Source organism: Saccostrea echinata, unplaced genomic scaffold, assembly GCF_033153115.1.
Source record: "Saccostrea echinata isolate AGI-Se365-2 ecotype Australia unplaced genomic scaffold, CSIRO_AGI_Sech_v1 ptg000002l, whole genome shotgun sequence".
Taxonomy (NCBI): Eukaryota; Metazoa; Mollusca; class Bivalvia; order Ostreida; family Ostreidae; genus Saccostrea; species Saccostrea echinata.
This window is the reverse complement of record NW_026889751.1, coordinates 31,694,852-31,713,002: the sequence shown is the minus strand read 5'-3', so window position 1 is coordinate 31,713,002 and position 18,151 is coordinate 31,694,852. Positions and strand designations below refer to the sequence as shown.

The following is an 18,151-nucleotide window of genomic DNA, read 5'->3' as shown; positions in this document are numbered from 1 at the left end:
AATGTTAAAAACTCAGTTCTTTGTATCCTTGAAAATTTCTTTGTGTCATTTAATAACAATGTATAAACATTTACAGCATTATGGAGGAACCTTTTCATGACCTCACCACAATGGACATGGTAATCATCTACACTCTTGTAAACAACAAACTAAAACAACAAGATAATGGGTTTTTTTTAATTCACTAATTTTTAAAATATTAACCTTGATGCAAATGCTTTCTTACTGGGAAATTGCAAATTTAGTAAAAAAAAATCACCATGTTTACAGTAATTCACAACTTTATATCGTAAAATGTTATGCAATATCCCAGCTAATTGTCCTCATGTCTTTGTAGTCTGTTTTGATGGCCAGCCACGCTAAAATGCAGGAATTGTCCATGAGTGAAGAAAGAACGACAGGACTCAAGTCTACGTTTATTGCCACCACGAGGGGCAACATTGTAAGTGATTAAAGTGTAACACAATGTTGGTTATGTGTCAGTGAGCTTATGTAATGGATCATATTTCTGGACCTATCTAAGAAATAAACATTATTCTGTGAACTTGAAATAATTCAAACAAGCAAATTCAAAGAATTGTGGTCCCCCGCTTTCGGTGTCTTAGTGAATGGGATGCCATTATTTATGGCATATTGTGTCAAATATGTACGTCATTTCATGTCATGCAAAAGTTAAAATTTTTTGACATCCGATACTTTACAGGCAGCGGCTCAGTGAACCATTGATGAGTTATTTCCCTCTGATGAGGTGTCCACAGATTTAGATCAGATAGTTGTCTCCCTTGACAAAGATCTAGTAGATGATTTTCCAGCCTCAGATCCACGGTGGGCGGAGTCTAGACAAGGTGAGAGGTTAAAAGGTCACTGGTCAGTTCTATACAGAAGATAGGATCAAAATTTCTCGGGTATGGGCATTATATGTTGAGTTTTAATGGTGTTTTTTCCTTGATAGACCGCTACTGCAAAATTTATTCATTGTGACTAAAATATAGAACCTCACAAATTATGGCTGTATTATCAGAAAAGTTTTCTTTTTCTTTTCAGATGCCACCAGCAGCACCACTTCACTAATTATCATCAATCAGCTTACTGATAAGCTCCGTTCTCATGAGTATGTCATCAACTTCCTCAAAAAGATGAATCTCTGGGAACAGGTTAGTGTGTGAATACAAGAGTCAGTTCGCAGAGTTAATTTGACCATGAGTCCTTCAATTTAGTAAAACTCTATTATTTATTTGTATTTAGGGCAAACTTATTGACTGACCCTTGTATTTTGTGCCATTTTCAACATAAGAAAATGTAATAACAACTGAGTATTAGGCTTCCTGTACTCTTTTTTTTTTTAAGAATGAATACTTGTAAATTGCAGTTGAGCTTAGTAACCATACGGGACACACGTATGCTGACGAGACATGTAATGTGTGAACATGCAGAAAAACTACAAGCTGTCATAAATGATTGCACTACGCCAATTACATGGGGAGTAAGTATTTATAAATAGACGTAATGTGTGAACATGCTGAAAAACTACAGGCCGCCATTGCACTATGCCAATTACATGTAGAGTAAATATCTATAAATAAAAGTAATTTGTGAACAGTATCTATGAAAAGATATGATGATGGGAGTGAGTATCTATAAATACACTTGTAATGCAAAGAGAGGAAGCTAAATTGTGAAAAAATTCTACACAGTCCTACTGTAAATATACCTTTTTTCCATGGGGTCATAATTCTACAGAATTCTGATATCTGTTCAATCCGTGAGTGGAAAAAAAAAATGCAAATTTCTTGGATTGGCAATATTTTGTCTTAATGAGTTTTAAGTAGACTCTGACAAATTTTCACGGAAAAGAGCAAGAGCCATTTAGGGCCTGTTTTGGCTCTGTGTCTTTCTGAAAAATAAAAACTGAGCTTTTAGTCGACAAGGCTTGGTAACAAAATATCTACTAAAAATGACGTAATTTTCTTCCTGGTCAATGCATTTTGACGTCATGAATTACAACATTATTCACAAATCCTCTTCTTTAAAAATGGCCAAAAGATGATGCTATTTTTCAAAATTTTGTATAAAGCACTAGTGATGGGCCGATTGTCGCCGACAATCGATTGTCGGTCATTAGGAACTCTTCGATGCTACTAAACGATTACAAAATATATGTCGCCAACATCGCTGACAAAAAATAATATTGTAATACTTTAATTTTATTACCAAATCCATGTGAAAATCCTATTTGAAAAAATTAATAAACATTTATGAATATAATTAATGAATTGATTATTAATAGATTATGTGCAGCTGATTATTACCGATAATGATTTTTTTTTCGATTTCCCATCACTATAAAGCACAACCTATGATCCAAAATGGGCAAAAAATATAAAATAAAAAAAAAGTCGAATCACACCATGAAATTGTATGTGCTAATCCTGGATAGAGAGCAAAATTTAAAAAATGAGTGGGTTTAAAAATTCAATTTCAATGTTTTAATATTGCAGTGAATAAATAAAATTTGTTTATGTCTCATTTTCTATAAAAGTGTAAATGAGTGCGATTCTGCGGAGGAGGGTACTCCATGTAATTTGAAGCTGGATACCTTGTGTTATTATTAAACTATGGATTAAAAAATTTATTACGCATGTGGTTTCAAGCTATCAATAAGATTTACAACATGCTACAATGCATCGTGACGTCATGTTATTTTCTTTTTGTGATAGAGAAATTTTACATAATATTGTGATGTCATGTTATTTACCCCCAGCTCAAGTTGGGTATACGGAAATTTACAACCGGCTTTCTAACCAATCAATTCTCGGGTTACAAGCAACATAGGAAACAAAGGGTATTCGTCAATAGACCAGTGTATCTACAGGGCCAGTATATGCATAAAGTGAACCAAGCTCTTTGTGACCACCTACATAGCCAAAATTAATCCCATGTGCAAAACAATACGTCTATAGTATCTACATAAAAGAAAGCATTAACATACCTGTATATAGTGCATTTGTAAAAATTACAGATGACTGTTGTACCATCAGTAATACGGCTTAAGGAAGTGTGCATGTATAAAGTGGAGATGTCCAGGTCGATCATAAACATGATAAAATACACGTGTGTAAGGTGTTATCTTTTTTGGATGTGGAGTTTTTCATTCTCTGAAAATAATAAGTTGAATGGGACGTAGAGCGCATTGAGGGAATACATGGGGTGATCAAAATGTTCGCGAACTATCTATTTATAAAACCACAATTCAGATCAGAATGAAATTTGGCACACATATAGTCATACACATGTTCTATAAATAACAGATGTTATATGATGTTTTACTCCGTGTTTGTGATATCAGAATTTGAAAATATCGTCAATATATAGGTGACTTGTGACAAAAAATGGTTGACTCAGTCGCACTCGAGCAACGAACGGCTGTAAAGTTTAACATATATCTTGGAAATTCCTTTGCAGTAGAATATGTTAATTTGTACAAAGTTTATGAAAACAAAAGACTTACCAGAAGTTCAATCATTATTTGGATTGATTGTTTTAGTGAAGGCAGGGAAATGGTTAAAAATGATGTTTGTTCTGTTGCCCAATGGAAGCAAGCCGGGGAAAAGATGTGTCCTTAGTTGAGCCCTTTGTCATGAAACATCGCAAATTTACAATAAGAAAAATAATTGAATATCTTAACAATAATATGATTATTAATTCCCTAAAATATCGTTTACTTAGACTTTAAACATATAAGATATGATAAAAATGATTTGATAGAAAGAAGGCACCTATACTTTATCCACATTGGATAAACGACGCTCCTGAGACAGAGGACTCGGGTTGTGATTTCTGGGAAAGGATATCCTTATCCACCCATCCTATTGCCGAGGTTTGGCCATTTCCGACAGATGGAACTGTTCTTGTTATAAAGATTAACTTGCATGGTAAGAAATATGAGAGTCTGAAAAATCTTTTAGCTTCTGTGAACAGACCGCTACGGAGCATGTCACGTGACCTCCTGATCACATGATTCGCGCATGGGCAGAGCAATAGCAGATGTGCATTAAAAGAAGACTGAAAGATAATAAACACTGAAACCTCATTTTATTTCTTTTAAGGAAGTAATTTGTCCGCGAACTTTTTGATCACCCCTCATATAGATAATTATACATGTAACTTTTCTAATACTGCAAATTACATGTAAAACCAACTTTAATGTTATTATATAAACAAGAAGTAAAAAACAGATAGTGCTTTACCTGTATATATATATTCATATTGTTATTCAATAGAATGTCAGACACCTCGGCCCAACGACACCTCGGCCCATTGACATCTCGGTCAGACGGGTCGGCCCAAGATTTAAGACAGGTCGGCTCATACATAAGACACCTCGTCCCAAGCAAATTTTTACTATGAAATACATTTTTTCCATTTTTGATAACTGAATTAAATAATTAACAGGAATAAACTATCAGGATGGTTTTAAGAAGACTTTCCACTACCGCGAGCACATCGAAGATATTCAAACAAAATGCCGCGGCGCATCCTTTGGAGGGCCAGGTGCGTGTTAATAGGGGGTTAATTACGAGCAGACTTAATTGGGAGACTGTAATTTGATATTTTCTCATTTATTTCTTAAAAAAAAAAACTTCCATTCATAAATTTATTATCGTCGCTTATAACTAGTTAAAGTCCGTGTCTTCTTTTTTTAGGGGGAGGGGGGTTACTTGTATCAAAGCAAGTGCATGTGCTTTAAACAGTTCAAAAAAAGAAAGAAACTGACAATGAAGTACAGACCAAGAATGCAATTTATTTGACATGTTTAAACAAAGTTCTGTATACGATATATAGAACTATGTAAACAATAAAATGTCTTTCATTCCTTCTTATTCTTTTTTTTTAAATACAAGATTAACGGTTGCAACCATGATATTGCAAAAACAAAACAAAACAAAACAAAAACAAACACACACACACACACACACACACACAAAACAACAACAAAAAAACATTTCCCACAAGTCTTAGATGTTTATGAAAGAATATATACATTTGTGGTATCTCTCTCTTATATAAACATGCAGAGAGCAAATATCTTCATACCTGTATGAAGTTTTTCGAAGGTCATAGTTCATTACGTGACCTAATCACACAGCGCAGTAATATCTACATAAAAAGACTTACTTAGCAATATAGCATGTTTTTCATGCATAAAAATGTACAAAATACGCAAGTAAAATAATAATCATTTTATTTACAATGTAAACGAGTATTTAATACAGTTCTTGATCGATTTTAACTACGTGTTATAAGTTTCATGTCTGAACTGCATAGTCTCAACGTTTACCCTCATTTTTCTTGCAGACCTCTGAATGCTATAATTTTTTTCATTAAACTTTACTCACAATAAATTTGAAAATCTGTTGAAAAACATCAATGTAATGCAATCACGCCACAAACAGCTGACAAACACTGCACTTTGGAAGTTCGGTAGGCACACCTCCATTATCGAGATCGTTGTGACGTTGTCTTAACAATGTAAGCTGTCGCCAGTGTCTCCATGTCAACATCATAAATTAATGAATATGCCTGACTGAAATCGTAGATTTTATGTTTTTGATCAAATTTTGTACTTGATTTCAAGTTATCTGGTCCGGACAAGTGTCTCCATCCATCCCTTTCCGACCGAAATTCCTCCAACTTTTTATTATCAAACATCGGACGTATTTCTTGTGTTTTTTAACATCGAATATGGGTTCTCATGAATACAAAAATTCCCAGACACCAATATGCTCACTATAATTGATCACAAGTAGCCTTTCACAGAATATTCCCTTCAAAACAGAATCCTTTGCCAGATGAATTTGAAGCGTAACCGCTTTTCAAGCCGATTTACACCTAGCGTAATTTGTCAAAATCTACGACGTACAGTTAGTGCAATATTTATATTCGATTACATTCGATTGTCCCTCTCAAATGTATATATAAGTAATAAATAACAAGTTTAAAAACTTCAATGGGAATTGAAGTGGGTCGGTACGTGATCAAATCTTCTGAGAAGGCCTTCGGCCTTCACAGGATTTGATCACATGACCGACCCACTTCAATTCCCATTGAAGTTTTTAAACTTGTTATTTATTTCTTAAATGATCTAATAAAGTTGGAAAAATAAAACGATTAGTTATCAAAGACCCCCATTTTTTTAAATTTAAAAATCGTTTAATCGTCAGAATGAATAATTTCACCAATAATATCAATTCAAACGCTTGGTTAATCTGTTAATTTTTTCCATCATGAAATTTTGTTTGGGCTGAGGTGTATTTTATATGGGCCGATGTGTCAACAATCTTGGGCCGACCTGTAAGGGCCGAGGTGTCAAGTGTGTCGGGCCGAGGTGTCGTTGGGCCGAGATGTCTGTCTACCATTCAGAATACTAATGCCTGTATACTTAGGTTTACTGGTATAGTGGATGCAGCCATTAAAAAAATGTTGGAGATGAGACGAGATGTCAACATTTCCCTAAATCTGACCCAACAGGACTTATTTTACAGAGAGGTATGAAAGTTTGGCAAAAGAGTACACTGTTGATGTCCAGGCAGTAAAATCTAATGATGATTTGTTTAATGTTCTCTAACATGAGAGTTGCTATTCTTAAGGAGGAACAGGACCAGCTTGAGCAGAAAAAATCTAGTCAATGATTTTTTTTTTCTTATTTTGTATATTTTTAATTTAGTATGTCCTACATATCTACAAGCAGTTCTGTCATCAGATTTCTTGACTTGTTTAAGAGATATCGCCATACAAATATTGCTCCGGTTTGGTTCTTCGTGTTAACGGGTCCATTATTGAGTCAGTCTATAATGGGAATTTTTAAGCACAAACAAAAATATGTATAAGGACATGCAGCTCTTCAAATATTCAGAATATAAATAGTGTTTAGAATTCTTACGGCATTTTTTCATATTTCACAATGGATATGGACTGGATAAATTATGCACTTTTCAAGACGGCTTCAAAGACGAAAAACGCACTCGGGAAAAAATTCTGTCAATAAATGTTTTAAAATTTACGATTGAACTGAAGTCCTTCTTCGAAGTAATTAATTGTAGCAATATTGTAAGGTGAAGCTTACCTCATTATCACACAGCACATAGTTGAACAAGACATAAGCGTGGTAAAAACGCTTCATGTTTACATTTTCCGAGTACGGGAAAACAACTGTGACGTCACACGAAAACTTACACAAGCGGAATGGAATATTAATTCAGATAATCTCTTCTACCAAACACGTAAAAATTATTATTGTAATTCCTACTCCAAAAAAATTATCACGATGCATTGACTGTAATCTGTTTTAATGTTTTAAAACTGACCAGGTAGTCAACGTGTACTTGATCTCCCTGCACTGAGAGATCGTATATGACGTCACGGACATGTTAGACTGCAGCGTAAAGAAACAGAGGGTTGGATCAATCGATTTCACAGTTTTTAAATATTTACATGATCGTTTAAAATTCTTAAATATTCTACATGAAATGTTTAAGCTCAAAAAGTTGAAAAAAAAAATATACAAATACAGGTGATTATTACAACGTTCAACACCAACATTAACGGTGACTATGACGTAGTCAATTGAGTCATGTGACATGTGTCCTGTCTCCCCTTAAACAACAGGAATGGAATAATCGTTGAAATCTTTGTACCAAGGACTACACTTTGGGAGGAAACCCAAAATGTGAAGATTTTAAAACAAAGCTGAGTGGTATTCCAATATTTGAAATGTTCGTTACCGTCTTGTGTTTTGTTTTTTACTTATTATATACCTATGCATGGGAAAAATAGCACCTTGTGTTAAATCATCAACAACAATTAAATGAATATTGACGAAAAGCTGCATATTAAAATAAGACAAACTGCAATAAAGTTTGCCAAAGATGAATTTAAGATGCTTGGAAATAATTTTCCTAGCACGTGGTAACAGTCTACCACATTTACGAGGATTGCGATGCATTAATATAGTTTCACCTGTTCAGTTGTCACGGATTGTAATGGTACGTTTCGTTTCGCTAGTGTAAAACAATTCATAGACTGAATGTAAAAAAAATGTCAGTTGGAAATACACAAAATGTACGTTACCACATGTAACGTTCATTTCATCTATAAAAATAACTTCTCTTCCACAAGCATACGTTACACACGCAATACATTGATACTATTTGAACTTACATATCATAAGACATGCATCATACAGGTCTCGTATTCAGAAAGATATACATAGGTATCAAAATTATATTACATATAAAAGACCTTAATATGATAATTTTCCGCAACAGAAACTTTTTTTTTCATCAATTTTGAAATTTAGTCGACCTCCAACCTTCGATACTTTCCTTTTTGTACACTTTCGAGTGAGTGTGTAAAAAACCGAAAATGCATGAAAAATCGTGCGTTATTCACTTAGTTAGAATTTATAGTATCGTACATTTCAGTCACGTACATTTGGAATGACCACTTTTCATGTTTCAATCTTAATCTTAAGATTAATTTTAATTTTACTCAGAGTTGTCTCATATTTTCTATTCAATATATATTCTTGTAGGACTTGTACCATGTTTTCAAAAAATCCGCAATTTCATGACAAATATTATCTACAACCTTGTTTATTAAAATACTGAATAAAATTTAGGTTTGTTGTAAGCATATTTTAAGAGAAATATAGAGTTATAATTTAAATAGTTCAATCGGATTACGGTGCCATACTGCTGTGACGTCATCTGTGACAATTCAGTGATAGAGAGATGAGAAACTGCATACTTTTAACAAATGAAGTTATCGACGACAAATGCAGGGTAATAAGGAAAATTCTGAAAAAATCTGACATGCTTTTCAATAACTATAGAAGTATGAACTTGTTCTATTTAAGTATATTTATTAAAAGATGAATTTATAAATACACGTATCATAAACGGACTACGGTGTGGGTGTACATGGTGTAAGGATGTCAGTAAGAAAATAAAATAGAAATTTCAAAACACGAAGAAACTGATTTATACAGAGCTTGTCAATTTTAATAACAGTATATGATTATAGAAGAAGCTGTATTTAACAAAGATCCTCATCTTTGCAAACTACGTTTTGTTATCAATTACCCCGGTTCAGGTCCTTTTCTAGTTTCAATGATGATTCAGCCGATCGCCTGTTTTCATTATTAATTGATTTTTAAAGATTATTAAATAAAATGAATGAACATAGTTCTGTAATTTTAACTTTGTGAAAATAGTTGGTTGATACATATGATAAGATGACAAATAATATAATTATATTGTGCAAGCTAGTTTGTTTGTATTCGCTTCGTCTCCCTCGCTATCATTTTTAACTTGCAGGTTTTTATTTTAATCAATAATGTTTAATTACCGCGGTATTTCTGCAGTAAAAACACGAAATTTATAAACTGTGATCATGGGGAACATAATACGCTTTTAATTTTAAGTCGTTGTGAAACATGGGACAAGTCTTTAACGGAAGAATATAGTGTAACGTACATTTCCTTCTTATCTCTACAATTGAAAATGTCTTTCCTTCCGTAAACATATTTATATATTAAAAAAAAATGCTGAAAATGGTAAAATTCATGTTACGCTATCTAACTGAGAGTAGATAATCTTTTGACAATTCAAATTTAGCACAGCAATAAATAAAAGAGAAAAAAAAAATATCCGGTGTAAAATCTTTATGTTTCCTTGCAATGTGGTTGAAATAGAATTAAGCGACAGGGACATTGCACAATAAAATGATTTCTTATCACAAAATGTGATTATCTTTATAAATAAAATATATACGATACGGGGTTTAATTTATCTGAGAATTTTTACCTGAGAATCAAAAGTACATATTACACAGAGGGGATTCATTATAATGTATGTCTCGGCGAAAGTAACGTACACTTCAAATACGCTACTATATTTGAATTTGGAACTCGTTAGATATCATTCCAGATTGATAATTATATGAATTCGTATTCATTGTTATAAGACATTTTATAATGTTGATTTGAAAATTACACCAGTGGTATTTCCTCTAAATTAAAATGCGGCGACATTGGTGGGACTTCATTTGTCAAACCGGCGTACGCCGAATGCGCCGCTTGACCTTTGGTAACCCGGCTTGTTGCTTCATTTGACCGGGGAAGGTTCGCCGGCGTACGCCGATCTCGCCGGTCTGAAATGACCGGCGAGCAATTCGCCGGTCTTAGAAATATGGCGGGAAGATAAAATAACTTATAAAATGAGGATACTTTTTACCAATTCGGCATATTTTTTAATTGTTTACTTTTTTTTGAACAAATCTCCATTCATGTATTTAAAATGCGTTCTTATTTTCTACGAATAATTTTTTTCATCAATTCCATGACTTTTTTAAACATTGAATTTCTAATTATCCAACCTTTTTTTCGCTAAGACATAACGTAAAAAGTGATAGATCTTAATTAATTGATTGTTATATAGTAAAATTATTTTTTGTTTTCGCCGGTTTACTTCATTTGCCAGTTAGCCGTTTTACGCCGATCATATGACCGGCGCAATTCGGCGTACGCCGATCTGTGACAAATGAAGTCGGCCCATTATTTAAACCCTTCTATTGAGAATGGGTGTATGTGCCTTTGTTGACCTTATGTACATGTTTGCTAGCTTCAAGAGAAGCAGACATAATGTATGTTTATTTTTGTTATTTTATGGTATCCATAACGTGTGTACAGTATATAAAAGAGATTAGTTCATAAAAGTGATTTTGAAATGTGTTGCACTGTCAGTGATGAAATTCATAAAATATTTAAGCATTGAATCATTTTTTTTTTTTTTTTTTTTGGAAAGATGTAGTCACATAACTGCAACGATGTGTGCAAACAAATTAAGTAACGAGCGTTAGCGCGTTATGAGAATTTGTTTGCACACTACATTTTTCAAAAACTTTAAAAAATATTTACATTCATAACTTCCTATCTTGTCTGCAAACGTGATTTATAATTCAAGACCCCTGTATTATCCTTTGGGTAAGTAACAATTAATGGAAGAACCACTGCAACAGCTCCGTTCAATGTGAGCTTGAAATTTTGATTTTCGCTTATGGCGTTGCACTGGTACGGCGTTCAACGTTTGTGACGTCATAATCATCCTTTAATCTTTCGACCTCCCCGTCTGTGTTATGGTATTATGTTTACATTGTTGCTTATAAAGCGTGAGGATAGCTACGACATTCAAAACACCATAAAAAGGACAGGGGGTCAAAAGGTTGAAGTATGCGTTCTATTTTGAAGTCACAAACGTTGAACGCAGTGGTAGTGCAACGTTATAAGCGAATATCAAAATTCACGCTCACTTTGAACAGAAGCTGTTGTAACGGCTTTTCCATTAATTGTAACTTGCCCGAGGGATAATACAGGGATTTTGAAATAGAAATCACCTTTGCAGTCAAGGCAAGGAGTTAAACAATGTAAATAAAAGCATTTAATCAACATTTTTTGAAAGACATAGTCTCATAACTGCAATGGTGTGTGGAAACAAATTTTAATAACTCGCTAACGCGCGTTACTCAATTTAATTGCACCATTGATGCAGTTATGAGACAATATCTTTCAAAAAAGAATGATTCAATGCTTCATTGAAAGCCGCAGCTTTCCACACACTTTATAAGCAAAATACATGTAGAATGTACATATGAAAAACAAATTTAATACTTAAACCAACACCTAGCCTATACATGTATGTCACTGCCTAGGAAAATTCTATGGAAGAAAAATAATACTTCCTAAATTTGACACACAAAAAATGTCTTATTACTTTTATATGTACAGATTCATTAAATTTTTCTGTGTATTTGTACCCCTTGTCTTTATTTCTTTTGCAGATCTTGTATCTTTTTTATGGGCTTCTTTGGATTTAACATTTGTGTTTTCATAGATTGATACAGAATTGATTGGAAAATTCCTTTTGGAATATGCCAATGCTTAGGGAGACTTAGGCCATTGGTATAAAATTATTTGTTTGGAATTGCCGCACTGGGGGTTTTCAGACCCAGGAGGGAGGGAGGTTTTTTTTTAACAAATTAAAGTTAAATTAAAATTTGTATAATTTATTTCTGGTTGTTAAGCGTCATTTGATTGGTTAAAAATTTCCCTTATATCGTATCAACTGGGTTGCCTACGTCACAACGACCTGCGTCAAATACGTATCGATCTATTGAGTTTTATTTGTCAATACACAGCCTTAGAATCAATACAGGTATTTGATTTTCTTCACTTGTTTGTTTCTATGTTGAGCAACAAACAGATTGTCATTTGTATCTGTACACAGTCCCCAGGGTTTACTCAGTCCACAGTCTATAAAACAGAGGAACTGTCTGTCTTGGTCTATGTTGTGGACACAGTCATTGTTATTATCAGCTGTAAGGATGAGACTCTGACTGTCTGTGGTGAGTCCTAGAGGACTGAATGGTTTGTTTTTTTGAGAAAGTGTGTGTCCAGTGTACTTGAATCTCAGTTTCCCGGCCTGATTGACCACCACTACAGATTTAGCTCCACTGTCAGACACACAGATATTCAGGTTCCTGTTCTCAGTTATGTATCTGTAACAAGAACCAGATGAATAGAGAGGTTTACCTTCATCATCAAACTGAATGGTTTGTTTCTCTGTGGAGGCAGAGTAACAGACAACTTTTGTTTTTTTTGTTATCATCACTGTCCATGATAACCAGGAGGTCACCAGATGAGGTACTACAGACACCGCTAGGTCTCCAATTCTGTAGACTGATCATCTCCTCTATCTTCTCATTTTTCACAATATTTATAGTTTTAGCCCAGTAATCAGTATAAACTAGATCTCCACTTTTTGTCACTGCTATGCCATATGGTGTGTTCCCTGACTTTGTTGTGATTGACTTGATCAGTGATCCCTGACTGATGCCTAATAATTTCATGGTGTTGTCATCTCCATTTGTCCAGATTTCTTCATCACTCAGACAGGCCACACTGTAAAGTTGTCCATACCCAGTGTATATGGTGGTGACAGTCTCTGCTTCCTCAAGTAGTTGTTTGACCGGAGGAGAGGATCCAGCTTCTGGCGATTTCTGTGTTGTCTTCATGCTGTAACCATGTTTATCTGAAGTTAAAGAACTTGTTGAGATGGTTCCAAACAATTTACTGAGTTTTTCTCCTTGAATTTTTCCTGGAATGAATTTGGGTAAAGATGGTGCTAGTTTTTGTGGAAGGTTTCTGTATATATGTACGTTGGATGTGACTCTGAATAATTTTGACAAGTCATTAGTGTCTATAGCAATTTCAACTGAATTGATTTCATCTTTGATGTAAGAAATTTTCTTGTTTATTTCATCAAGATGTTTCTGTAGAGTTTGTACCTGTGTGTTTTTCATCTTGTCAACTTCAGCTTTAAGTTTCTTGACACGTTTGTCAATCTCTTTGTGCCAGTCCTCTCCATGTTTTGTTATGGCTGTTGCGAGATGTCCATATTCCTCTTCTAACTGACTTATTCTGTTTTGTACATCATAGGCAATGTCCCGGTAGGATGGATAAATTGTTTCTTTCAATTCAATTTGTTCTTTTTCTCATCCACAATTTGCAGGATTTCTGATAACCTATGACCTAGATGTTGATCAGATGCAATGCATTTTGTACAAACAGGAATGTCACATTGGTTACAATACATTGTACATTGTTGGTTGTTATGACATTTACATCCAGGGTAGATGGGAGTGGATTTTCTGGAATGAAATTTGACGACCTTGTGATCCTTGGATTCATCGGAAATCATGTGTTTTCCTACACAAGCTGTGCAGAGATTGACAAGACATGCATCACAGTGCATCTGTACCATGGTTATCTCACACAAGTCACATCGTATCACGTCCTGGGCACTGGTATGGGGATTCATGGTTATACTTGATGCCCTGAAGTATAGAGTTAAGTAACTTTTAGAATAGAGCTAAGTTAATAACATATTGAAAAAATGCATCTTTGAATTGAGTAATTTCCTCAAGACATCTAGCAGGAGAAGTGGTTGGTTGATTTCATTGATTATTATACCTCAATGTAATTTACTATTATAAGGATTATGTGATAAAATAACTATTCACCAATAGCAAGTAGCATAAATAAAAAAAAATGCTATATCTTAACTATTGACCCAGGCATATAGATACTATTCGCCCTCACAGGGTCATTGATATACAATTATTGTTGTTTTGAAGTCAATACGATGATTGATCCACCTGAAGAATGAAATATATGGAGATAACGAACAGTATTCAAGCTCAAAAGTCCATTATACAATACAAAATAGGAGCAGAGCAAACACGGACCTCCAAACATCAGAGGTGGGATCAGGTGCCATGGAGGAGTGAGCATCCCCTGCCGACCGGTCACACCCGCCGTGTGCTCCTTGTCATGATCGGGAAATAACGGAAAAATCCGTCGACAATTCAGTGTGTAAATAATGGCCTAACAATTAGTATGAAAATCGTCAGTCAGCATTTGACTCAATGATAAATTGTATTTGCTGACAAGGTCATTGTATCGACCATAGAACTTACGAAATGATGACTTTAAACTAGACAGCTGATATTCTTGTTTCATCAACTTATTTGTCAATAATTTACCTCGTTTTAGAAATTGTACATACGTAGAGCATGCTCTTGCGTATCGAATCAACTGAGAAATATAAACCCCGTATGCAGGTGATGAAGGTATATTGCTGCATAAGTAAGGGAAGTTGACGATTGAAATGTTAAAGTCATCACGTTTATCATAAAGCTTTGTTGTTAGATTACAATTAACGTCTTTTTCAAGTAAAATATCCAAATATGAAACAGATGTGTCAGACTCTGTTGTATCTTTTATCTCAAGTTCACCAGGATATATCGTATCGACATAAGAATGAAAATAGCCATTGTTAATTGACAATACGTCGTCGATATATCTAAATGTCGAGTTGAACGCCACAGCAAGTGTTTTCTTCTTTTCACGTACAAGATTTTAGACAAATTCTGCTTCATATGAATACAAAAAAAGGTCTGCTAATAACGGGGCGCAATTGGTCCCCATAGGAATTCCAATAGATTGTTGGAAGACCTGGTCTCCAAAAACCACATAAATATTGTCAATCAGAAACTCAAGCATCTTTTTAATGTCAACTTCAGAGTACTTGTGTGTACAATCAGAATGTTTTTTAACAAAATAATTTTGCAAATGACCAATGACAAGGTAAGTATATTTACGAGTTCCATTTTTATTGAAAAAGCAGCTGTCAATGATATCAAAAAGCCTGGACTTTAATTTATCGTGGGGAATGGTTGTGTATAAAGTTGAAAAGTCGTAAGTTTTTAAGCTGTTGATTTTGATAAAATCTTGTGATTTCAAATTTTCCAAAAGTTCCTTGGAATTTTTAAGTATCCACATCTGATTTACACCACTTCTCGAATATATTGTTGCACAGTACTCTTGAAGTTTCTCCTTCACCACTGTTAATATCTTAGTGAGGAGTAAAGATAGAGGCTTGGTTGAACATTTACTGGAACCCGCTATGTATCTTTGTTTGTAAGGATTTTTATGAAGTTTCGGAATCCAATATAAATATGGTAATTCGAATTCATTTTGGTTGTTTGGAATATTAAAAATATTCCAAACTGACATATGATTTTGAAGAATTTCTTCCTTAGAAAGGGAACTATGAGTATAAGTTGGATTACCACTTGTAGAATTAAATCCAAGTTCCTCTAAAATACATTTAATATAATGAGCCTTACAAACAAAGACAATGTTGTTACCTGCTTTGTCAGCAGGGACCAGTACGTACTGATCATGTAATCTATCTAATTCTTTTTTCACTTCTGGATTATTGAATACAGAAGGATAGATGGTTTTCATATTGCCTCTCAATTTTTTAATGCGCGATTTTAACATACATCTGATACATTTAATCCATTCTGACAAAGTGTCAAGGTCTTCTTTTTCATGTCTGGCTCATCGCCTGGCGTAGTCCTCTACAGAATCCGTGATATTTATGAAATTCTTACGCCAGTTGAAGGATCTGGGTTCCCTAAATTTAGGACCTTTTAAAATTAGTGATCTAAGGTCCTCATTATTAACTATATTTACGTCACCAGTAATAACGTGTCCAGCAGGACTATAGTTATAGGGCGAAGAAGAACATGAACACGATGGAGGATTATGTTTCAGATATTCGATATCCAGGCCCTGTAACGTTTTCTTGTAATTAAAAAGTTTGGAAGCAATAGTCGATGTATATTTGTAGGAAATACAAGGTGTAGTCTTTAATTTGAAATATGGTGGAATACAAGACTGGACCCTTTTGTGATTAAGAATATTACTTATATTAACCGCGTCAATTCCTTTGTTGGCATATTGAAGTTTATGGAAAAAACGGATTGTTTTAGCTGCATTTTCTTCAGTAAAACAATATTCAATGTTTCCAGAATGGCGAAGTGAATATTGTACTTCGAAGTGGGGGGGGGGGGGGACTTTTTGCTTTGATTGAACAAACAAAAGTAATTAATTTATAATGTGATTTAATGATTAAATGATACAAATTCTTTAAGCAAACCATGATTTTTTTATTGTTTACATTTTTTGAAGTCCTTTACAAACACATTTAGAAAAGCATGGTCAGGACAGATGATACAAAAAAATAGAGGAATGGAGATATATATATATATATATATATATATATATATATATATATATATATATATATATATATATATATATATATATATATATATATATATATATATATATATTATAGGGTCTATTTTTGTTGTAAATGATGCAAATAATAAATTTCTAAAATGTTAAAAAATTGCAAACCTTCAAAATTCCACCTCTCTGCAACCATCTTTATTAAAAAGCAAAACCTATAAAAGATAGCTGCAACATAGCTGCTTTTGAACTTTGTTAAGCAAAAGATGTACATGTACGTATTCCAATTGTTTGAGTAAATGTACAGCACCTTGTGTGCAGTGAGGCATGGATAAGTATGATTACTTCATATTGTGCTTAATTATTCCTTATCAATTATTATGTCAACCAGAACTGGTCTTCTTTATTATTTAGTTCAAGAAGAAATTGTTTGATCATAAATCAACTGTTTTATAGCCCCAAAACTTTTCAAACTTTGATTGCATTCTCTCTGAAGGAGACGCATTTTGGAAAGCGATTGTTCATGCATTGTTTTCAAAACATTTCAAAGTTAAAAACTCTCAGTATCACTGCATGAAAGTGCATTTAAAAAAGTTTGGGGGGATGCTTATATTTTCTGAAATATCACCCAGGGTATTTCAACCCTTAGAAAATAAAGAAAGTTAACTCTTCTATTCGGATCTTTTACATATTAAAAATTGCTGTACACTTTATTCATGAATTAATGATCATGTGACCGTTACACATTTATATTCAATATAATGGCAATATTTCTAAAAATCCTCATTATTTAATTATCGATGTTCTTCTTTGAAATAAAATATAAATTGATCATATTTAACTTGGCTTGTCCAAAATCAAGTGTAATATTTTCCGAGGCCAAAAACAACTGTATTTTCCCCACTAGGAGGCTCATTCAGTTTGTCTCAATTCTGGCCTAAATGTGATTTTCGAGTTCAAAAAAAAACATCATATCATTTTTAACTAATGATTTATTTATTAAAACTGAAAGTAAAACTTACGAGGGTTGTCCATAAAGTTCGTAGACATATGCTTTAATTTTCTTAGTAAAGTCCGCACTGGCAAACGTATACGATAATATTCTAATATAGACCATGATTTAGTTAATATATAAAAATCTAAAAAAAAAAAAAAAAAAAAAAAAAAAAAAAAAAAAAAAATGCACACTATTTTACAAACGTTATAGGCATGAATACTTTGTTTATGCAAGCCGCACGTCCCAGTCTGACGTAAAGCTAATTTCACGATAACGTCAAAAATATGGATTTTGAATTTTTATCACATGTTCATGGACACACTTTACATTTTCTTTATTATGCCACACTGCCAATTGTGTGCAATAGAATTTATATATAGACCATACTTGATTTCACTTTAAAAATTTAAAACAATACATGAAAATTTACGAGCGTC

The 18,151-nt window shown here is 33.6% G+C and overlaps 1 pseudogene; it reads left to right on the top strand.

The window, feature by feature from the left end:
• Nucleotides 1-18,151, top strand: part of LOC133178277 (nuclear pore complex protein Nup133-like) — a 51,473-nt pseudogene that overhangs the window by 16,499 nt on the left and 16,823 nt on the right.